This window comes from Thermobia domestica, chromosome 3 (genome assembly GCF_964235325.1).
Source record: "Thermobia domestica chromosome 3, izTheDome1.hap1.1, whole genome shotgun sequence".
Taxonomy (NCBI): Eukaryota; Metazoa; Arthropoda; class Insecta; order Zygentoma; family Lepismatidae; genus Thermobia; species Thermobia domestica.
In genome coordinates, this window is record NC_137456.1 from 313,562,783 (window position 1) to 313,587,898 (window position 25,116).

At 35.8% G+C, this 25,116-nt stretch overlaps 1 non-coding gene across 1 annotated transcript; it reads left to right on the top strand.

Moving 5' to 3' along the window:
* The first annotated feature begins 12,135 nt into the window (after positions 1-12,135).
* TRNAW-CCA (transfer RNA tryptophan (anticodon CCA)) lies at positions 12,136-12,207 on the top strand. The gene has a single exon. It is a non-coding gene; the product is annotated as a tRNA-Trp (tRNA).
* The last annotated feature ends 12,909 nt before the right edge of the window (positions 12,208-25,116 follow it).

A 25,116-nucleotide genomic window follows, 5' to 3' on the forward strand; every position in this document is an offset into this window, starting at 1 on the left:
GCAAAAACAAAAAGTGTGTGTCATGCTTCTAAATAGGTATCATGTCCCAGCCGTTAAGAGCGGAAACATCTTTCGCCGTCTAAGAGTGCTAACGAAATTACCTTAGGAAAAAACCTCTGATGCCACTTTAATTTCCTTTCCACATTCAACACCAATTTTCCCTATGTTCCTGAACTCGGATTTCACAAATTTTGGCATTGTATATTTGTCTTGTCGAATAGGCTACTACAAGAATAAATCAAAATATTGCCGTCCTCCTATTGAGACGTAGACGTAGAATTTAAAGTGAACTTGAAATAGGGATGCGCACGAGACGAGACGAGACAGAATTTTCCTGACGAAATTCGAGTCGAGACACAGCTCTTCCAATAGAGAAACATGCATTTTTCGAGCCGAGACATCACTTTTACAGGATATTTTCGAGACGAGACAGAGTCAAATCTTGTCTCGCACGCTTCTCTAAATTCAAACCAATGTAATAGAGCCATAATTTTCCCATCAGGAATCGAACCCAGGACCCGTATACCAAAGACCTAAACCAATCATGAAGTGAAGAAAACTTGGTAATATTGTAAAAATTTGCTTTGTTAGAAACAATAAAACTTCAGGCACAGAAATGAAAGTAATTTTCAATACAAGGTATTCTACTTTTAGTTCTAAGTATTTAAAGTCTGAAGTAATTAAAAAAGAAAAATATGTAGACACTATCGATTATATATTTAGTTTGCGTTATTCTACAGGGCATGAAAATTCAAAGCAGAAAACAAAAGAAAAACCAAGGTAAAATATAGCAAGAAGATAAACAAAGATAGATTGTATATATTGTTGATAACGTAAGTGTGTGTGGGAAAAAACAGAAAACAAAATGGTCGTTTGCTCACACTTTAGTTAAACGACGACCAACCCCTCTGTTACATAATCTGACCAAGGATTTCTTATATTACTTCCTTCCATATAATATTTCCTCTTTTTCCCACCAAACTTTCGTAAAAGTTTATTACATTGTTGATTGTTAGCTCCAAGGTCGAAGTTCTCGTTGAGTTTTGATCTAACTTAAGCTTTGATCTAGCTATTATCCACTGCATTACCTTGATAACTGTACGCAAAAGAAGTTGCTCTCTAGCAAGTGTTACCAGATCTTTGGTGTTTTATTTTCTGTTATAGTTATTTAAAAATTTGAATCTTCTAGTGGGTGTGATCATGGAGGAACGTTATTGGTACATAATAACAGCAATAGCGATACTTTATTTTCTGTTTGATGTGAACTATTTTATTCGATGCTTCGTTAGTATAGTGTTGCCAGCTATGAAGAAGAAAATCAGTATTACAGAGGAGAGTACCCTATACTGTAAGTGGTCAAATTTTCTGTTTACTTACAAATGTTGCATGTATTTTAATGGCCACATTCCGTACCAGTCTTCGCAAATTTTTTTTTGTTTTGTGCTGTGTGGGCGCAATCCTATACGGAATAAGATCCCGGACTTAGCAAACAGTAATAATTATAATAATAATGTGGCACTCGGCAAACTAGTATAATTTGGCAAGCTACCTAAGTATAGTTATTAGGTATTGCTTATGCTTGTTATGCTAATGGGGCGTTTACACTTGGTCGATTTAGTAGCACGACTAAATCGATTTAATCGCACGACTAAATCGACTCGCTGCATTTGCCACTAAATCGAAGCAACTAGGCCGAATCAGATCGATGGATGTGTTCAATTATTTCAACCACAGAAAATAGAACGTCTTTTAATTCAGTTGCCAGTCGATTAGTCGCTTTCGATCAACAAGCGATTAAGTTGAATTCCCGTTTACACGGTCGATTAAGTTGAAAGTGACGTTAATTCAACTGAATCGAAAGCAAATCGACTAAGTGTAAACGCCCAATAAGGGAGACGATGATTAAGGGAAGTGAATAATGATGGATGAATTGGTGGAATGAGAATGTGGAAGGAAATGGGAATACCCCGAGAAAATCCACAGACACGATGTTGTGCACCACAAACTTTCTTGCTGAGGATCGAACTAAGGACCCCACGCACCAGAGGTAAGCCCTCTACCACTGAGCCACAGTGCCTTCCCCTTGATACATATGAGAAGGAAATCTTTAACATTTCAAAGTAACGACCATTTTATTTGTTTAACAGTATTTCAATTTGAACTTTTATATTACATTTAACATTTAACAGGAGCCATGTTAGAGACACGCATAGATTGTCTCCTGAAATTCGAATTTTTAAGATTATTGAATTTCCTGTGAAAAGGTTGATCTTTCCTTAAGAAAATAAAAAAAAAATAAATAAATAAACTGACTATACTGTTATGCTCAAAATTACATACGAAAAAATTATACCACATAAGTATGACCTCAAACAATGATGCTTTTCTTTTTTCTCTTAAAAATTGACATTCCATTTTCATATATAAAAAAGGAACAATCCCGTTAAAACCGGGACATCTGATCATCCCGAATCCATATTATAGAGCCTAACTTTATATTTCTCTCACGTCTACCTGACATCGATATCAAAATACCTCTCTTGTAGGCTACGCACATTCGTTTTCAAAACTTCCTTGATCGTTGTGGTTTCGAATTGGGAATACTAAAAAAAAATAATAATAATGTTGAAAAAATATGTTCCCGACAAAAGTTATGTTGGGCAATCAATAATTTGCTGTCGTTTATATATAACAGTTTCTAATGTACCGTATTCTCTCAACTGTAATTTTACTTATTTCGCAAGTGCTACGTTGGCAATTTGAATTGGTTTGGAAAGCATCTATTTAGAACGTAGGACCAACGTTGGCCTACCGTTTTCCACTGTTTCGATTACCGCAAAATCAAAATGCAAATTTTGAGTTACGTTGACACAAATCATTACGGAATGAGACCCTCGATTCGGACATGGGGCGTTTACACTTGGTCGATTTAGTCGCATGACTAAATCGACTCGCTGCATTTGCCACTAAATCGGAGCAACTAGGCCGAATCAGATCGATGGATGTGGTCAATTATTTCAACCACAGAAAATAGAACGTCTTTTAATTCAGTTGCCAGTCGATTAGTCGCTTTCGATCAACAAGCGATTAAGTTGAATTCCCGTTTACACGGTCGATTAAGTTGAAAGTGACGTCAATTCAACTGAATCGAACGCAAATCGACTAAGTGTAAACTCCCTATAACGTGGCGTTTGAAACACATTACCTGTCGCTGATAATCGAAACTAAGTCCCTCACGACGAAGACGCGTAACGTGATCATACAGGCACGAGGGAACTCTCAGAATCAGTGATGACTTCCCCCCAGGGGAGGGGCTTTCAATGTACAGAGAGTCTAAGTGTTACTGCTAAAATTTTGATAACCCATCTTGAGCACGATCAAAGATATATCCCAGGAGGAATATTGTATCTCCGGGAGAAGAGAGAATTTCGCTCGTGTTACCCCCTGAAATCATCAATCCAAAGAATTATTGAGAAAGATTAAAAGTAGATAGATATTGTTCTTGTTGTTGGGAACACATGTGAGGAGAATTTAGGGAAGTGTACCATTAACTTTGAGAGGGTGAATACTCCTACTTAAGAGCTTCACCTCAGTTTTTAAAAACTTTAGTGTAATAAAACAGTGATACTGTTGTCAATGAGGCATCCACCACCTTGGCGACGCAGTCCGATTCTCAGTGGGGGTCGGAATTTTTTCTGGCTCTACTTTCTTCCCATTGTAGCTCTGAGATTCACTAAGGTTCTTTAAATGGATGTCTGTGGCAATCTGGGGAAGAAAAGTCCGTAGCGCGATACCGAGTCGCGAAAATAAAAATGTGGCCTTACCTATATATGCTTTTATATACTTGGGACCTTCATGACCAGTTCCAAAAGGGGACGACTTTAAAGTCTTACTTATAACAACTTACAAACAATGAAAATATGAACAATTTAGTGAGTCGGATAGTGACTTAAACCTTGTCAATCCGGACTAATTAGGGGATAAGTTGACGGGATTAACAGAAGTCTGGACTGACTGAAATAGACTGAATGAAATCTTTCAGTTTAACGTCCCATTATTATGCCAGTTAGGCTGAGAGAGACGGATGATTTAGGCAAGTGAATGATAACGGAAGACTTGGTGGAATGATAAAGTGGGAGGAAACGGAGTATCCCGAGAAAACTCAAGGACACGATGTTTCCCCCATAAAATTAATAAGCCGGAGATCGAACTAAGGACCTCACATATCAGAAGTAAGCCTTTTACCACCGCTGAGCCACCGTGCTCCGTATTATGCTTTAAACTATATACTTTTGAACTTATCAAAATGGTGAATGTTATGGAATTCTAACTACCTACTTTACGAAATTCTGATTACTCTGTAAATGCATATCGATGGTTTCTTGTTTTAGAAAAAGATACACGAACATGGTGAAAATTGAATTAGAAAATAATATAACCCGGATCGAACCCGGGACCCCAAGCACCAGAGATGAACGCTCTACTACTGAGCCACCGCGGCCCCTATTAACTATTCAGGAGTATATGTGCCACTGCTACACTGTAAAAAATAAAGCAGCATTTAAACACTTTTAGTACAGATGTTGAGGAAGAAATATATCAAATGTATGTTTATAAAGTGTGCTTTGCGTGTCTAAAAGCGTTCATTCTCCTAAAACAGTATCCAGTATGACATATTTAAAACACTTCTGCTCGGCAAACAGTTTGAAAACAAAGTGATTACATACATTTTGTACATACATCTGCAATATACTTGGACAACACACTATCTACAAGGGGTGAATATGTGTCATCTGGAGGTGTTCAAAAAGTGTCGGTAACGTGTAGTTTCCTACTGTGTCTAAAATTAGTTTTTTTTTTTTCAGTGTAGAAGAAGAAATAATCTGATATTTAAGAGAGTATTGTTATGTGTGTATATATATAGAGCAAACAAATATAACTACAAACAATATATTCAGCCAGTTATTTTTGGCAGTGAACTAATGTTTGAGCCATAACTATAAACAATATGTTCAGTTATTTTTGGCAACAAACGACATACTCTTTAGTGTGCCATAAAAATTTGGCTTTGACGATTTTCTCGGAAGCTACGCATCAGAATTTACCGGTAAGCGTGTCATTTTGTTAAGCTTGATGTGGTCTATCAACTGTATGTCTTATATTAGGATAATATGTTAATTAAATATAAAATAAAATTCAAGAGTTAATAGTAATTTTAGGCTCTTATCTCACTAACCATACCACCACGGTCATCTTGCTAGTGTCATAAGGAAGAGCTTCATTGTAGGACCCATACACGGTCCACGGTTTGTGCAAACAAGGCTGTTTATGCAAACAGTTTGATCGTGTATGGTGCTGTATGAACTGTTTGCGCAAACGTTTGTGCGAACTCGTTCGAAAATTGTTTAACGAAAATGATGTTTGCACAATCACGTGGACCGTGTATGGGCATGTTTGTGCAAATACGAGGTTTATTTCCGAGTAGGAGGCCTAGTGTACAAACGCTTATTTCTTGCGCTGTGGAGTCAATGAAAGGATTCCAGAATTCTGTCGAGAATTTACTGAACTGTATCGAAATTTACCTGAACTGTGGAAGGTAAAGAGTAAAGATTATAAAAACAGGAATCTGAAAAATAGGGCCTCACATGTTTCTATAATAATTTGTCCAAGCGTCTGGGGTGCAGCGGTTGTTTCAAATTTAATTTCTCGTACGTGTTTCCGCACCAAGATAACGCAAAGTGGCAAACAACCTCTGCTCGGGAGATATCGCATCTCTCATATTTGTATCCTGTTTTCGAATAAGAGGTGTAACCATTTCCAATATTTCATTAAATACAGTTGAATCCATTCGTAAGTAAGTCCACAGTCGAACTTATTTCAAGCTCGGCTACTAAATTTTGGTGACTAAACTAGACCGTTTCTTGAACCATTCTTTTATCCACATCCTCTTCTTCCTTTTTGGTTTTACGGGTCTTTCCCCTTCCAAAGCACAAGCAATTACTATCGCTAAACAAGCTGCTTCAGTGGATATCTTTACGCGATCAAACTAAGAATTGAACTGAAGTTTGTGCAAACAGTTAAACTGTGTATGGCCGAGTGTTTGCGCAAACACAGTGTTTGCACAAACATGATGTTTGCACAAACCGTGGATCGTCTATGGGCCCCTTTAAGGTATGATTTACTATTAGTATAACTAAAAAATGACGTGGTTTTCGTTCAACACGAATTTTCAGGTTTATAAAAAAACTTTTCTTTTTTTCAATTTTCTCGAAAACTCGGAAATACCGTACTCTTGTGCTCTCACGTCCGCGTGGTCCCGGGTTCGAAACCCAGCCTCTGCTTTCCAATTTTAGGCGTCCACCTAGCGTCGTGAGGCAAACTGGGGAGTTATGTGAATAAAAAGACGTGACGGTCACTAGGTCTAGAAAGCTCGTGACACGTCTGTTAGAAACAGGGTGACGTAGCGCACTGATCACGTGTTTTCGTCACTGGGCTGGACGTAGTTGGAGTGGCTCAGGCCCGCAAAGAACTATTACGTCAAGTGGTCAGCTCGTATAATCAGTGAAATCTATCGATTAGCAAATTTCTCATCTTTGTCCATTTTCCCCCTTAAAAGTTACTGATATTGTAGAATTATTATTATTATTATTATTATTATTATTATTATTATTATTATTATTATTATTATTATTAATAATAATAATAATAATAATAATAATAATAATAATAATAATTAGAGATGTAATTGTGGGTATACGGAAGTATACGGCAAATATACAGCTAATACATTATAGTCCAGACTTTGCTTACATTAAATTTTCATAAGAGCGAGCGTATATGAGTGGATATACGCTATATATTTAAAAACGGTTTAGCGTATAACCCTATACTTCCAAACGATATAGAAATGTTATACTGTGATTCTTTAGCTAATTGAACTCTACGCCACTGTTCTGTTTTTCGTTTTGCACATCGCTTGTACACTGAGGAAAAACAATTGTAGATGGCGTACTTAAAAAGATAGGTCACATGCGTAATTCCTGTAGCTTTTGGACTTAACGTACAGCAAACGTATAACTGAAAACGCATGTTTTATAATACTTTCTGTATAAGTGTTCCATCTATACGTACTTTCTGTATGAAACAATGTAAGCTTTCAGGACCTCATGTACAAATGGACGTATATAACATATAGCCGACGAAGGTAACATAAGTATATGCATGTGATATACGGAAAACTGTTAGATATGAGACATCCTGCAACGGCATGATGTAACACCTAAGGGGAGTGTCTAGGTACGGATAACGTATGCTCCGTACTGATTTCTATAGTAAGCAAGAGGATACCGTATATTTGTACAATATACCGCTGTCCGAAGAAAGGATTCTCTGTGTAATAGTTCAGCAAGCTGCGAAGACAAAATTTACGAAAACAGCTAGCAAGTGTAGATCACAAACAATAATAATAATAATAACATTTGAAATTCATAATATTAATATTTGTAAAATTCTCATGGAATAGAAAATTTATAATGTTGTAGATTTAGTAATTACAATAATAATAATAGAAAATCGGAAAAGATTTTACAGTAAAAATTAAATTATTTTTAATTTTTTTAAAACAGTTTAGCTCTTCTAGCATTTTCTGCACTAAATATCTTAGTTCTTTGTGTGTGTGTGTTAAATATTTTTAGCATGTGCATGTTTGTGTACGATTATATGACAAAACGATATGGGCATCTAAGGTAAGAAATGATTTATACATGTGTTCAATTCGATACCCTATTGGAATGTTGATACTACTGTTCTTGAATCCTTCTGCTGGGCAGTAATCTCCCGAGCTTTTGCCACCGGACTTCGATATATTGAGCCTTATGCAGAGTCGTTCTGACGCGTGATTAGTGCCATATTAAAGAGTTCGACTAACATGTTTCCTGTAGTAGTCAGGCCTTTAGTATGACGCTAATCATACGTCAAAACGACTCTGCATAAGGAGGCCTATCTTTTTCAATGTATTTTTAAACTTATGACTGGGTTAGAGAAGATAGGTGAGGAACGAACCCAGATCTTTCCAAGTGTAAGTAATTGTAGAACCTACAATTGTGCGAAGCTATTGAGATAAAGCTTAAATGTCCACTTAGGGTTCACATATGAGACTACTTGTAGTACTTATTGATGCCAGTCACGTTCTAAACGCTAATTGTTGTTGGAGCTACGCTCGGAACCGAGGCACGAATTCGAACCCCGATAACCTCATAACTAGAGCAGCCATAAAGCATAAAATGCAGTAAAAGCATAATGGAATTTTCCATCTATGGTTGGTACTATATATGTGATTTTGACCGCTTTACATATCGAAATTTGCTAGTCTTATAAGCATAATAAAGCATAATTTACAGAAATAAAGCATAATGCTTAATGCTTTTTATCCCAGAACCTTGTGTATATGTACAATAAAGAAAAATATGTTAATATATTTTGTGTCAAAGGAAAAATGATCAACAAAAGCTGTTATCAATGTCGAAAACAATGGAAATCATCTGCTAATTGCCTTTATGCGTAACAATGGAAAGTCGAATTTCTCCTCTCCGTATTTTCCACTCAGTATGATTATTTTGTTTTCTCACTTTGTGTTAGAAAGCAGGCAAGACTTGTTTTTCTTATTCTAAGATGCCAAAATCAAGAGTAGACCTATATGCAATCTTAGAGAGTAAGAGAATTCCCAACAGACCATTTCAAAGTAGAAGTCGGTAATCTATTTTGTACTCTTCCTTTTAAGTTCATTAAATATAAGGGACCCTATGCAGAGTCGTTTTGAAGTATGGTTAGTGCAGGCACGTAGCCAGGATTTCATGAAGGGGGGGGGGGTGTCCGTGACATGAAATACTGTGGTCATCACACCACGGGCTCGATCATTCTAAACAATTTTATTTCAACATATATTGGTTCGTTTAGCCAGGATTTCGTAACGGGAAGGGGGGGAGGGGCGTGAAATGAAATTCTGAAGGCCCAGGAGCTCGATGAATCTAAACTACTTTACTATCAATATATATTGGTTTGTGAGGATATGTTGGTAAGTATTTTAATAAACTATGAAGAAATCTCGAATAAAATAAAAAAAAAGTTTCAAAAAGATTATACAATATTTAATCCTTCCTCTGTTTATTCAAATATAACAGTTTTCCTTTCATTATGACCTCACCTATTATAAAAAGTACATATTCACTATTATAAAAAGTTCATACTCAATAATGTCTTGTAAAATATTTTGTAATATCTGCGTTCTTTTTTCTGTTGAATCAAATGTTAACAGAACTTTATTTCCACATATATTTTTGTCTTTATTATTTCGTCAACTACTGTCTGTTTCAAACGGCAGGTTATAGGAGCAGTAGAAAATTGTTTTTAAAATAACATGTTTAATATTGCAAGGATGCGGTGACGAAAAATTATGATAAAAAGTGTCCACGCTGTTACACAGCGGCGCTATGCTTTCGGAAGATTGAAATCTCCCTGACTAGTAGCAGAAATTCTGAGAATTCCGTAACTTTTCAAGAAATTTCAAATTCTATGACTCTTCCAGGATATCTCGCAACCATGTATTGCAAGTAATACAAATTTCATCATAAGAAAGAGTAACTAAAAGCTTCCTGTAGTTTATTTTTAACGCTGATCCTTCTTTTTCTCATTTCATTTTGTTTCATTCTTCTTTAATTTTTTTCATTTCTGGTCTCGAAGGGGAAGGGGGTCCGGGGGGTCCGGACCCCCCTTGGCTACGTGTCTGGTTAGCGTCATACTAAAGGCCTGATTACTGCAAGAAACATATGTTAGTCGAACTCCTTAGAATGGTACTAATCACCCGTCAGAACGACTCTGCATAAGGCCCGAGAAGTCTACCGTGCAGGTATCATGTTTCTTCTTCGAAACTCCGCTTAAGGAAAACAGCACAAAATGAGGGTGAAACGGGAAGTCGATTGACTCCATAGTGTAACAGTTTGCCACTAGAATGCGTAAACGTTCTGATCACTCTCATTTGAATACAATGGGCCTTGTGCAAAGTCGTTTTAAAAAATGATTAACGTCATACTAAAGGCCTGACTACTGCAGGAAACATATGTTAGTCGAACTCTTCAGTACGGCACTAATCACCTATAAGAACGACTCTGAATAAGGCCCATTGTATCTAAGTTACTAAAATGCTCAGTACTGAAAAATCTCGTTAGATGGAGTTAATCGGTTTGGCATATGAACTGATCATATGTAACACCGCTAGATATAACGGAAAACCGTTACGTTAGTAACACTCGAAGTGCAAGCACAGCGTTTATATACAAATGATTCATTTTGAAGCCTATAAATCATTCTCCGTATATCGCTGATAGTTTTACGCCCAGTTCAAGTGCAATATCTGTCCTTGTACTGATGAAACTCAAATGATGTAATTAGTATTTCCCATGCATAAAAATGGTGATTTGCTGAGTGACTCAGGCTTAAAGAAACCAGTGGAAAGAAAGTGAAATGAGATATTTCATTAACTTCTCATGGTTATGAATTTTAGATTAAAGCAGATTAATGTAAATGAATGTGAATGGACTATATAAGAACTGATGGGCTAGGAGTGTGGCAAGAGACGGGAAAACCCCGAGAAAACCAACGAACACGGTGTTGTCCATTACGAACTTCGAAATTTCGGTGCTTTATATTAACTGACGGCTAACTGCACCTAAAAAGGGCCGGCTCTACCATATGTGCACCACCTGCATTTACGTGGTGTGGCAAAATTTGTCATAACTATAGAATTATTTAAAATAACTATTTTTTGTTGGAAACAGACTTCATGATGATGATAGTTAAATTTAGTAAGCTGACCTTTTATTTGAATACTACATTCATAAATCATGTTTAAGTCGCATTAGTTTAAAGTCACATGGACAGTGCTAAAGCAAATGATCAAACAAATCCCAGCACGAATTGCTTGGTTGTTATTAAATACAAGATCTCAGTTCTCGAACATTAGCGAACACCTATTCCATTTAGTTAGTTATCACAGTTTTGATATGAAAACTAGTCTTGTCTTTGTCACAAACAAGTTCCTTATCGCTGAAGGTAGAAACATTTTTTTTTTAATTTTTAACAGAGGTAGAAGGAAAATCAAGAAATAAAAATAAAAAAGCTAGTTGAACTGGAATTGCTAACACAAATATTGAGGTTGAAGCTTGATATTGAATTCTACAAAAAGGATTATCATCTTTCCTCTGCAGATGTGTTTACTTTATCTTTCACTAACATAATAGATTAATATTTAAATAATAAAAAGTCACAGAGAGATTGTATTTGCAGTGTTTAGGGCTTTCTGAGTGCGAGTATATTTCCCTCCCCTTCGTTGTTCATGATGGTGTAGTACATTTAAAATCGTGGCTTTTAATATTTCTTCTTTGTGAAGAAAGAACATACTAGGCACGTTCCCCAGGTACATGTCAGGCATGTGCCTAGGAGCAGACATAGACTGTGATTATCACTTGCCATCCATGTGATTTCTCTCTCAGAGGTACATAAGGCACATACTGGGCACATTTTCATGTACCTGAGGAACATGATAGGCATATGCCTGCTATGTAATTGTGCTGATAGGGTTACATCGGTGGGTTTTCTCGGATATTCCATTCCCCCTACATTCTCATTCCACTAATTCTTCCATTATTATTCACTCACCATAATCCTCCATCTTCCTTAGCCTAAATGAAATATCGTTAAACTGACAGATTTTACTCTTACGTATCTATATTATTGTTTATTACTTCGAATTACATATACGTATGGGTGTGCTAGAATCTTTTAAGTGCTTAAGGTCTTTGAGATTCTTAACCGACTCTCCGTCAGGGTCAAGAAAAATTTCACATCATATCAGATTTACTAATTGTAAAATAATATTACCTAAGTTGTGTTTCATATAAAGAAATCTTAGCAATTTATTTTTAGGTATAATTATGGGATTTTCAGTGGTTTTATCACATGGTCACTTTCATTATGTAATTGTTAAGGACTATTTTTTCATGGAAGCAGAAAAAGTTCTGTGAGGGTGGTTGTATCACTGAAATCTTCTAGATGGACAATGTTTCCTATACCTGAACGGGTGGCCTCGTGGCGCAACGGTAGCGCGTCTGACTCCAGATCAGAAGGTTGCGTGTTCAAATCACGTCGGGGTCAATAAACGTTCTTTTTTTTTATTTTATTAGTTCTGTTAACAAGAAGTTAATGTAAATAATGTATTCAATTAAATTTACGGAAGAAATTTGTAATAATATTTGAATAGTCTAGTGATATATTGTAGGCTATTCTTACCTGTGAGATGCGTATCTACGTAGAAATACATTAATGAAAGCCTAACTTGTTAAGCATGGATTCTTCTATAAGGTAGCCATTACTCACAGAGTATAGAAAGCGAAGTGAGGTTAAGTTAAACATCTAAAGGCAGTGTGGTAATCAGTGGCGTATTTAGGGGGGTGGCTTCCGGGATTAAGCCCCCCCAGAAATCTTACTTAGTATAGTAAAGTAAATGAAATATCTTGCAGAATTTTCACATTTCCAGGCAAAGCCCCTCCCGAAACAAAATCGTAAATACGCCATTGGTGGTAATTCATGATGCGTTGCCATAGAAGTGTCCTAGAATTAAGGAATCCATATATTTGTAAAACTTATGTAAGTAATGTGTTTTGTAGTTTAAGAACAATATGGAAGCAATAAAGATATATGAGGATTTTACTTTTTTAATGTTAATAATAACGTACAAATAGTGGCGGCTCGTGACCTAGCCAGACGGATGTCCCGCCCTTATTAAGTTAGATCCAGACTCTTCCCTTCTGTACACACATACACGTCAAACGCTAGCTCAATAGGTACACAAAATTTGACACAGTTAATTACTTGAGAAAGCAGCAGGCTCATAGCTAGTTGATGGCCAAAGGTACTCAGGTTTCTGTAGCTTTCATTTCTTTGCTGGTATGTATATATACATATAACAATAACCTAAGTTAGCCCCTCCAATAATGATGTTGAATTACGTTAGTGTTCTAGCTATGGGTTTAGGAACAACGTGTCTGTTTTTTGTAACTTATTCATTGTTTTTCTCAATATTACGCCTATAAGCACCGTCAAGTGGTTGTACAGAAGGTCGATCCATGTATATGTGTCCAATTTTGAAATAGCACTAACCTTATGCAAATCCATGAGACCACCATCGGTTGGCCTCAATGTGATGGCCATGTGTTTTGGCAATAGCCATGCACCGTAACTTCCACTGTAGAAGACTACGACGAAGTACAGGAAGTGGAATATTCTCCCATTCCTCCCGGCAGGCTTTCCACAAGCCCCGAAAGTAGTGACACGACGAGACGAAAGTGTACTTTTCAGTAGACCAAACCCGCAGAAATCCATGGGACTGGCATCTGTTGATTTCACTGGTATATCATGAAATCGAATAGCACGATTACCGGTGTCTGTCTCCATCTGCTTCAGAAAGTTCTGGGTAGAACGAGATGTATGTGAGGAGGCCTTATCCATATGCACAGACACTTGCTTTATGGCATGCCCATACAAACGAGGCAGATTTTATGTATAAATTGGGGTTTGTATATGTTGCTGAAAGAATGCAGAGTTGATTTTACAGTTTTTAGGAACCTGACGAATTGTTAACTTGCCCTGATAAGAATAACCGGCGACAACATAAATCCTTTCGAGAAAGATGCTTTGCAATGACGGACGAACGTAGGACGGCTTTTTGCATCTCGCGAAGTGTAAGTTATCGAGCGAATTTTTCCATAATCTGATAGATACACCCATGCTTCACCTAGTGTGGCCACAAACTTCCACTTTTCCCCACATAGATGGCGTTGATAGAGGTGTCTGCTGTTGGTCTTTCTCTCACGCCGATGGGCCGCACTTAGGTAATTTCCATGACTTTTAAAGACCCTCCGGAGGTTTAATTTCCCACTCAGGGCGCGGTTAACAGTTGACTGTGGTACGTGGAGTCGAGCTGCCATCACACGTTGCGTAGGGGGATTTTCTTATAAGGCTATTCGCCGCAACTTCTGAGCTACTTATGGAGTCACTGTGGTACATGCTCGCTTCCTCGACCCCTTAGTGGGTGAATGCTTACCTGGTATGTCTTCTTTTTTATACTGCTTGATTATGTTCTTGATAGTTGTCGAACCCAATACACAACCATTTCTTTGCACTGCTTTTGAATTTAAAAACCGAATATTTGGCGTGGAAAAGTCCAATTACGTAACCCTTCCAAAAACGGTTTACCTTTGGAGCCATGATGCACACGATACACAGTTTCGCTTGGCAGACGATAGAATGGACCTCCAGGTATAGCACACGCGTTTAACCACTTGGTTCGGTCGCTTCTGTGGTCAGGGGTACGGGTGTGAAATTGGACACATATATGCGGATCGACCTTCTGTACGATGTTATGTTTTCTCAAAACACTTAACTGTAATACTGCATTCGTGTGAAGTTTTGAATTTTCGTGTTTCTCCAATTATTGCTTCAAATGACTTAAGTCACTAAACTCCATATTAGTCCAAGTGTCATCTTTCTCTCACCCGGGATGTACTTGAACCTGAACCCACAAAGTGGGGGTGATGTATATATTTCCTGAAAGCTTTAGTCAAGGTAAGATCAAAACCGGTTACCAAAATTGGGTAGTTCTCATGCATTCCGCTTGGGGCAGCACTTGATTCATTGTTATTAAAATCTTTAAGCGTGTCCATAAAGTCTGTTGCAACCCCGAAAAATCTGAAAAGGTGAGACAGATATGAGAACAGAAAAGGGGCCCATTGTCACACTAATAATTATATACTTACATGATAGTTGTCAGGAAAGAACACTGAAAGAAATTACAGAAGAGAGTGTAATTTGTACGGGAATTCGATAGGAATATAACCTCTCACCAACTTTTGGGGGAATAATATTTCAATGTGAGATAGAAAGATTGTGTGTACCGTTTGCTAAATTATAAGTCGCTGTCATACCTGCAGCAAGTTGATATTTAGCAGCAAGAGTACAGTTTGCTGAAAATTATAAGAGTATCGCTTACTAAACTACCTGTTTACATGAAACGTTGAGAAGTGATATTCTGATATGATATTACAAGTATTACATTCCAAAGCCATTTTCTATCTACTGGAGACATTGATGAGCATTTAACGACTTTATGTTGCCTGTGTTATATCTGACATTCAGATTCGTTTCAACTTACGTTTATATTGGAAAATAATTGGGGCTTTCTTACATTCCTTGGAAAATCCCTTTCGCATCCAGATCCCTTGATGTTATCTGGATAGCGTACGGGTCTCAGGCTAGTTCGTGTTTCATTTCCGGAGGGAGTAAAACGAAGACCTTGAATGTATCCCTATGAGTAGTCACTTGGTATTAAAATCCGGACTTCTTGGTGGCCCACACGACGGACATGTTTAGGTCTGCTGAATGGCCCATTCAACGCCGAAGCAGATTTTCGTCCAGGTAAAGTCCATTATTAAGGTACTAGTGTGGCTGAGATCCATCTTAGAGAATTATGAAATTGTCACTGTTCTCTTGTAGATGAGGTTACAGCCACTCATGTCACATGTAAGATAGGTGTTTCACTGTGTTCTCATCGGAAAAGGTGGCCCATACATACCTTTTTACGGGATACAGCACAAAAATATTCACTTAGGCGAATGAATGCTTGTTTACTATGCCATGTTCCAAAAACAGCACTTCACAATAATAACAAAGTTTGGTTTTGTTAATTCAAGCACACAGAAATTCTCTTTTACCTGGCTTTTACCTATTCCCTTGATGACGTCAAGAGCATTCACGTGATGCTGACATCATGAAAATAAACAAAAATGTGAGAGGTAAGTTTAAACACTTTCTCCATAAAACAGTACTAATACTCACCAATTACTAAAGCAGCTTTCAATTGACAAAGCGTTTAATCTGTCTATTTCTTTCAGATTTTTTCTCTTTCTTTAGGCCCGCCTAGAATTCTTACCTTTAGAAGAACAGAAATCCTAAATCTACTCATTAAAAGGCCCCCCTCACTGCGATATTAAAATACCGCTGATTTTACAGTAATTATCTGATATCTTCAAATAGATAAAAGATAATCGAAAAGTGGAACAGGAGCTCGCTAGACAATATTATTTTACATGAGATACTGTTATCACGACTCGCTTATCTGCTTTTGATTTCCAGCCATTTAGAAAATCTTCATTTATTTTCGCGTTTCTAAATGACTGCAAACGGAAAGCTACTAGGTGACTCGTGCTAACGGTACATCATGCAAAATAATATTATCTAGCGAGATCTTGTTCCACGTTTTGATTATCTTTTATCTATATGAAGATATCACATAATTACTGTAAACTTAACGATATTTTAATTTCGCAGTCATTAGGCCTCTTAAGTAATGTTTTATTACCAAAAAAAGAAAAAAAACATTTTTTAAATCCCTGCCTTCTTTGTTCCCCTCTGCAGGTATATGTTCTACAACAGATCTTGATTATTATGTAACTCACATGAACAACACAAAATATTTGAAGAGTGTACATCTTGCGTGCCATGCGCTATTCGCCCAGACGGGAATATTTGCTGAAGTTGATAAGCGAAGAGGGTCATTGTTTCATAGTGCCACAACAATCCGTTACAGAAGGCCAATTGCTATATTCACTGCTTACAGAATGCGTACAAAGGTAAGCTTATTTATTTTCACTAATTTTTTTTTAAAAAAAACTATGAGATTCGTGACAAAACGAGGAGTTTAATTTTCTTTACAAATTATGAGACAACTGAAATGTATTGAGATGAACATTTTAATTTAAATATATACAGAGGCTGGCATGCATAAAAAAAAAGATGATTTTGAAAAAGTGAAATGAAATAGTTTAACTTTCCACAATTATGCACCGAGGCTAAAGGAAACGGCGGTGATTAGAAATGAATGAAATGGTGGAATGAAAAAAGTGTGAGGAAACTTGAGAACTCAGAGCTGGGATCGAACCCAGGACCCAAAGTAATCAAAGATGAACACTCTAGTCAGTGGCGTATTTAGGGGGGGGCTTCCGGGCTTAAGCCCCCCCCCGAAATCTTACTTACTATAGTAAAGTATATGAAATATCTTGCAGAATTTTCACATTTTCAGGCAAAGCCCTCCCCGAAAGTTAGCAAAGCCCCCCCCCCCGAAAGAAAATCGTAAATACGCCACTGACTCTAGTACTGAGCCACCGCTGCTCCTAGATGATTTTGAAGTAAGGTTATGAGATTTTTCAGAGAGAAATAGTTTACGATTTTTTAAGGAGAAAAAAGGAAGCAGGAGTGTACTCAAAAATTTTTGTTGGGAAGAGTCTAAACTTTAAGGAGGGGAGTCTAATACTACAAGCCACAACGCCTATGTAGTATCGAACAGGTATTATTCTGCACCTGAGAAGACGAATTAATATTTGTAAAATACATCCACCTGTATTTTAAGAAAATAAGATAGAACTAAATTGTTTATTTAATATGAAGGAGTACAGATGAAGTGTAAGATCAAATATTCATGCTACATAATCATTTCTCTGTTAAATATAGTTTTATTGCAAAATTGTATAAATATATGTTGAGATTAGAAATTTTGGGGCTACGGACCTGGTGGTGCCCCGTACGTGCGTCCCTAAAAGGATGATATAGATAGATAGATATGATATTCACAATTTATCGTTGTATATAGTAACGTAAAATAATGTTATTTGGAAATTAGGTCAGGTTCAAAATTAAAATTGACTGCAAAACATAAAACAAGCAATTTTTGGGGGCTTATGTTTCGCATCCCACTTTAATATGTAGTACCTCGTCTCATGTAGTCTAAGTACTGAAATGGATGCTAAACTCTAATCCAACGAACTAAATATATTACACAAATATTTGTTGCCTTTTAATTGCATTTTAATCAAGACTTGATATCTCTTAACAGTCCTACACTATTTATGCGTTCAAAAATCCTTGAAGGTCGTACTGGAACTCACCCTCTTTGCTTTCTGCTGTTAGTAGTTCACACTACAGTCTCCTCCTAACATCAGCATATTCTGCTTCTATTAGTTGACAGTATATTCCATTCATGATATCAAAATATTCTGCTTTTATTAGTTCACAGTAGTTTCTGTTCCTGACATCAGTATATTCTGATTTTGTTAGTTCACAGTAGATTCTGTTCTTGACATCAATATATTCTCCTTTTATTAATTCACAGTAGATTCTGTTCCTGTCATAAGTATATAATTCTTTTATTCGTTAACATTGGATTCTGTTCCTGTGATTAGTATATTCTGCTTTTATTTATTTATTTATTGAACAAATTCCCAGATACAGCATAACTTTGCTATTAGTTCACAGTAGAATCTGTTCTTGACATCAGTAAATTCTGCTTTTATTAGTTCACAGTAGATTCTGTTCCTAACATCAGAATATTCTGATTTTATTAGTTCACAGTATATTCTGTTCCTAACATCAGTATATTCTGATTTTGTTAGTTCACAGTAGATTCTGTTCTTGACATCAATATATTCTGCTTTTATTAATTCACAGTAGATTCTGTTCCTGTCATAAGTATATATTTCTTTTATTCGTTAACATTGGATTCTGTTCCTGTGATTAGTATATTCTGCTTTTATTAGTTCACAGTAGAATCTGTTCTTGACATCAGTATATTCTCCTTACATCAGTATATTCTGACTTTGTTAGTTAACAGTAGATTCGGTTCCTGTAATCAGAGTATTGTGAATTTATTAGTTCACAGTATATTCTGTTCCTGACATCAGTATATTCTGATTTTATTAGTTCACAGTAGATTTTGTTCTTAACATCAGTATATTTTGGTTTTATTAGTTCACAGTAGTTTTTGTTCCTGTTATCAGTATATTCCGATTTTATTAGTTTAAAGTAGATTCTGTTCCTAATATCAGTATATTCTGATTTTATTAGGTCACAGTAGATTCTGTTCTTGACATCAGTATATTCTGCTTTTATTAATTCACAGTAGATTCTGTTTCTTTGATCAGTATATTCCGTTTTTATTAATTGACAGTAGATTCTATTCCTGATATCAGTATGTTCTGCTTTTATTAGTTCGAAGTAGTATCTTTTCCTGTGATCAGTATATACTGCTTTTAATAGTTCGCAGTAGCTTCTGTTTCTGACATCAGTATATTCTGCTTTTGTAGTTCACAGTAGATTCTGTTCTGTCATTAGTTTGTTTTCTTTTATTAGTTCACAGTAGATTCTGTTCCTGTGATTAGTATATTCTACTTTTATTTGTTCACATTAGATTTTGTTCTTGCCATCCGTATATTCTGCTTTTGTTAGTTCACAGTAGATAATGTTACTAATATCAGTATATTCTGCTTTTATCATTTCAGAGTAGATTCCGTTTCTGATATCAGTATATTCTACTTTTGTTAGTTCACAGCAGTTTCTGTTCCTAACATCAGCATATTCCGATTTTATTAGTTCACACTAGAATCTGTTCCTGACATCAGTATATTCTACTTTTATTAGTTCACAGTAGATTTTGTTCCCGTTATCAGTATATTCTGCTTTATTGTTTCACAGAAGAATCTATTCCTAATATTAGTATATTCTTTTATAATTTCACAGTAGATTCTGTTCCTGACATAAGTATATTCTACTTTATCAGTTCAAAGTAGATTCTGTTCCTGTGATTAGTATATTCTGATTTTATTAGTTCACAATAGATTCTGTTCTTGACATCAGTATATTTTGCTTTTATTAGTTCACAATAGATTCTGTTCTTGATATCAGTATATTCTGCTTTTATTAGTTCACAGCAGTTTCTGTTCCTAATATCAGTATATTTTGCTTTTATCAGTTCACAGTAGATTCTGTTCCTAACATCACTATATTTTGCTTTTATTAGTTCACAATAGATTCTATTCTTGATATCAGTATTTTCTGCTTTTATTAGTTTACAGCATTTCCTGTTCCTAACATCAGTATATTCTGATTTTATTAGTTCACAGTAGATTCTGTTCCTAACATCAGTATATTCTGATTTTATTAGTTCACAGTAGATTCTGTTAATAATATCAGTATATTCTGCTTTTATTAGTTCACAGCAGTTTCTGTTCCTAATATCAGTATATTTTGCTTTTATCAGTTCACAGTAGATTCTGTTCCTAACATCACTATATTTTGCTTTTATTAGTTCACAATAGATTCTATTCTTGACATCGGTATATTCTGCTCTTATTAGTTCACAGCAGTTTCTGTCCCTAATATCAGTATATTTTGCTTTTATCAGTTCACAGTAGATTCTGTTCCTGACATCAGTATATTCTGCTTTTATTAGTTTACAGTAGATTCTGTTCTGTCATTAGTATATTTTTCTTTTATTAGTTCACAGTAGATTCTGTTCCTGTAATCAGTATATTTTGCTTTTATTAGTTCACAGTAGATTCTGTTCCTGACATCAGTATTTTTGCTTTTATTGGTTCACTGTAGCTTCTGTTCCCCTGACAGCAATATATAACGTTCATTCCAAACTGCAATACAATCAAGACTGTACTGAGAGACAAAGGCTAAAATGCTAAAATTAAATTAATTTTAAACATGAAAGTGGGACGCCAGTTGGTTTGATAGGAGATAGAACGTAATGTGTTGCATTTTCTGTGTGAATACTTAGTTATATCATTGGGTTGCGTTTGTTCTCATAATTATATTTTGGCACTAACTTATAAAACCGTTATAAAAATGTGAGGTGAGATATCGTCTTTCTTAGTTTTTCAATGCAGTATTTCACATCCAAGGACTTACTTTGAAGAATGCTGACAAGTAAACCTTACGTTTGGGTGAATCGAGTTGCTGACTGAGACACATATGAGAAAGTAGTACTAAATGTGGTCAGTATTTCAGTGAAGTTTTAGGTGCGAAGCTCCAGGGGTTTAGGAGATACAGCTACCAGAACATCACATGGAAGTACAGAATAGTCTTCATACAGTTGGAGGTAAAAGCTCTGTAAGACCTCTTGTAACGACGAAAGGTGAATAACAAATATATGGGTACATATAAGGACTAGGGACAAGTCATATAGTAAGGGTATACCTGACTGCGGCCATCTTGAAATTCGCCATTTTGAATTAAGGTTAAGTTTTTAAAATAGGAATAGGGTCATGTGATACATGATTTAAGGCGCAAATTTAACCAGAAGAACAATGGTGACGTTAATTTTAATTTACGCGCAATTGGTAAAAAGTTACAGAGAAATTAAATATTGTTGCAGCATATGTATTAGTCCTTTACCCCACCTTGTAAATTTTGTGTTAATGATAATAATTAAATAAAAAGCAGGTGGATAAATATTAGGTCTATGGTAAGAGTTGCCTTGATGGCGGCCATGTTCAGTTCCTCCATTTTAAATCAGACAAAAGGTTTAAACAAAATGCATAACAGTGACACCTTATTAATAGCAAATTTTACCATAAATTCAACGGTATAACCATTTTTGCTTTATCATTAACCAGCATTTGTTACGCCACCATTGTATTTCTGATTAACTTCTAGCCCGAAGTCATCTTTTTCATTACTCTATTCCCATTTAATTTCGCTTTTTCTTTCACCACTTCTACCGTATTCTTGCTTATAATAACCTCCGACGAACTAGGCTTGCTGTCTACCGAAGTATGTGTGGTTTGGTTTTCCGAAACTTTCTTACCATTTTTTCCTTTCCTTTTATTTTTCTTCCCATACATTGTCATTTGTCCTTCCTTGTCTTGCAATTCAGAATCTGCTCTAACATCACAGTCACTTATTACCTGTAGATTATCGTTTATTTCTTGACTTGTTTCATTGTGATCGATTGCTGTATTTCCTTTTTCACAACTTTTCCTCTCATTCTGTACTACTGAGTCCATTACACTCAAATCTAGAATAGACTGGTTCACTGTTATATGGGAACCAACACCATTCCTGTTTGATATCCTAAATCTGTCGCCATTTACATTCGCACTTAACAACGGACTATTAGAATTGATAACCGTATTATTTGTTTGACCACTACCATTGTTACTGCCTTGCATGACTACTGTTGGCTCTTGTTTTATCGGCTGAACACTATTTGAAACCCTTTTATGTCTACATGCGTAGGCGAAATGATTCATCTCATTGCAAGAAAAACATTTCTTTTTATACGCCGGACAGTTCTTAAACTCATGATATTTCTTACATCTTCCGCACGGAAACTTCCATTTTTGATATTTAGACCGATACGAACACCGCTGACAAACAGCTGGTAACTCATGCTGGTTATTTTGTGTTTGGTTAGCATAAACTTGAACGCTCGAACTCTCCATATCACAAGCTAGTTGTACTGCTTCTGCAAACGACAATTTGTCTTTAGACAGTAATACATTACGTATTTGATTGCTACCTAATCCAAAAATAAATTGATTGCATAAAGCAAGTTCTTCATATCTTTCAAATGCACAGGAAGAAACAGCGTTCTGAAGATCTGTAATAAACTGCACAACACTTTGCTGGTTTTGTTGCTTCATCGAATGAAATTTGAAACGATGTGCCCATTTACTGCACTTGATGTCTGAACTGGTCATGACTACCTTATGACTTTGGTCTTGCTTGAAACCTGAAAACGTTGCCATAATATTTCAATTCGGAAGCGTTGTTCAAAATCGACTGCGCCAATTGTTAACACTAAAAAACAACAAATGTATTCCCTGCACCAAATATTAAACCAGAGCCCAAAGGATGCAATAATTTATATATATGTAAACCTTCTTAGCAACTATGTTCCATCTTATTATATATACAATGAATACTTGAGTTCTTCTATACCTCTTTATTATTAATCTGTGCCCAGTGCACTCTTTACTTATCACAATTCAGCTTTGTCACTCCACAGCGATTACATATTTAATATGGACAATCTCTTCATACTTATTCATATCGCACACATCAACTTATACATTCATCATAATTCTAAATCTTATTTGCACAGACTGTTTCTTTAACTACATAACGGACATTTACATATTTCTAAGCACTTATTACCCAATCCTATTTCCAACAATCACATGACCCTATTCCTATTTTAAAAACTTAACCTTAATTCAAAATGGCGGATTTCAAGATGGCCGCAGTCAGGTATACCCTTACTATATGACTTGTCCCTAGTCCTTATATGTACCCATATATTTGTTATTCACCTTTCGTCGTTACAAGAGGTCTTACAGAGCTTTTACCTCCAACTGTATGAAGACTATTCTGTACTTCCATGTGATGTTCTGGTAGCTGTATCTCCTAAACCCCTGGAGCTTCGCACCTAAAACTTCACTGAAATACTGACCACATTTAGTACTACTTTCTCATATGTGTCTCAGTCAGCAACTCGATTCACCCAAACGTAAGGTTTACTTGTGAGTAGTATGTGCATGAGTGAAAAAATATGGGTCAAAACATTTAGTAGAAATACAAAATTGAAATCCTTCAATGAAGACACGTAGGCTTTTGCAGTCATGAAAGTTTTGGTGTCCGAATTATCTGGATCTTCTAGCAATGTCCTTAAGAAATTGTAAGAGCTGTGTTTGATTTTTATTCACTGCTTTCACAATTTTGAAATTTTAATTCCATCACGTATTAGCAATGTTTTTGGAAATCGTTTTATTTCCAATTCAGCAAGCGCGTTAATGGGTTTTGATGAATGCGAAAACTAAACCCAAAACAACTTTTTCTAGGGGATCCAAATATTAATGATTGCCCTCTCACGACGCTAGCAGCATTTCTTTGATTAGCTTCACCTGGTGGGATTATCCAACTGCTCAAGCAACAGTTATGTTGGGAGATATATGTATATATATATAAATGAAGGAGATATAAAATGATGTACGTAAACTCATGATATATCTATCATATAGTCTGGGTCCTGGCTGCCCCCTCAGATTTTACCTTCTAGATACGCCACTGAAAAGAACACTATAATACAGGTTTATGTTTTTATTACAATATACTGTACTTTATATATATATATATATATATATATATATATATATATATATATATATATATATATATATATATATATATATATATATATATATATATATATATATATATAGAATTACTGTACAGAATTATACATACATGTAGCGTACAAAAACAAAAGACATGAGAAATTGAAGCACATCTAGTAAGCTACATACATATTTTTTTGTTTATTTTTTGAGTATAACAAACGACTTTCTATTGTAATTATTTTCTGGTTTTTTCCTAAGTTGTGTGTAGAAAATAATACCTCGTATAAGGTAAGTTGCTGAATTGATATTTAGTGTAAAAAAATTCAGAGAAAACCCTAACTTGCGCTCAGTAATAAACAATTCAGTGAACTGTGGGAGGGGAAGTATTAAGTAAGTGGGTCTTTACAAGTTATTAACAGACCGAGGTTATAGCAAGAGTCAAAAGAATTCAAGGTCAGAGAAAACAATTAAAATTTTCCCTCCATTTCAAAAGATACACTATTTCTTTCTTTCTTTCTCTCTCTCTCTCTCTCTCTCTCTCTCTCTCTGCGTGCTGCGTAAATAAAAGTGTTTGGATGTCCGTTAAATGTGAAATATTTTTAATTACTGCTACTTGCCGTCTGTTACAAGTACTTATATAATAAACTGGTTGGAATCCTTTATTGTTCAACGTAGACTGCCTACCAGTCGATGCTTAAAACAATCTTACATATTTTTGAAATATTTTTTCCAGTCTTTTTTTTTTTTATCTAATTTTGAGATAGCATGCAATAACGGGATTGACGTAACTGATGAATGTAAAGAAAATGGTGTTTCTAATCAGTGACGTAACTAAGGGGGGAGGAAACGAAGCTTGTGCCCCGGGCGCCGGATTGAGGGGGCGCAAAAATAGGCAAGTATTTATTTTCACCATAAGGTAAGGAAAGGAGTTTTGGCAAACTAAAGATCATGAATAAAATTACGTCAAAAACTTAATAGGACAATAACGACTCTCAACCTTAGGATCGTATCAGTAGCGTAACACAAAAGTGTCAGGCCTCCCGCAGGATTA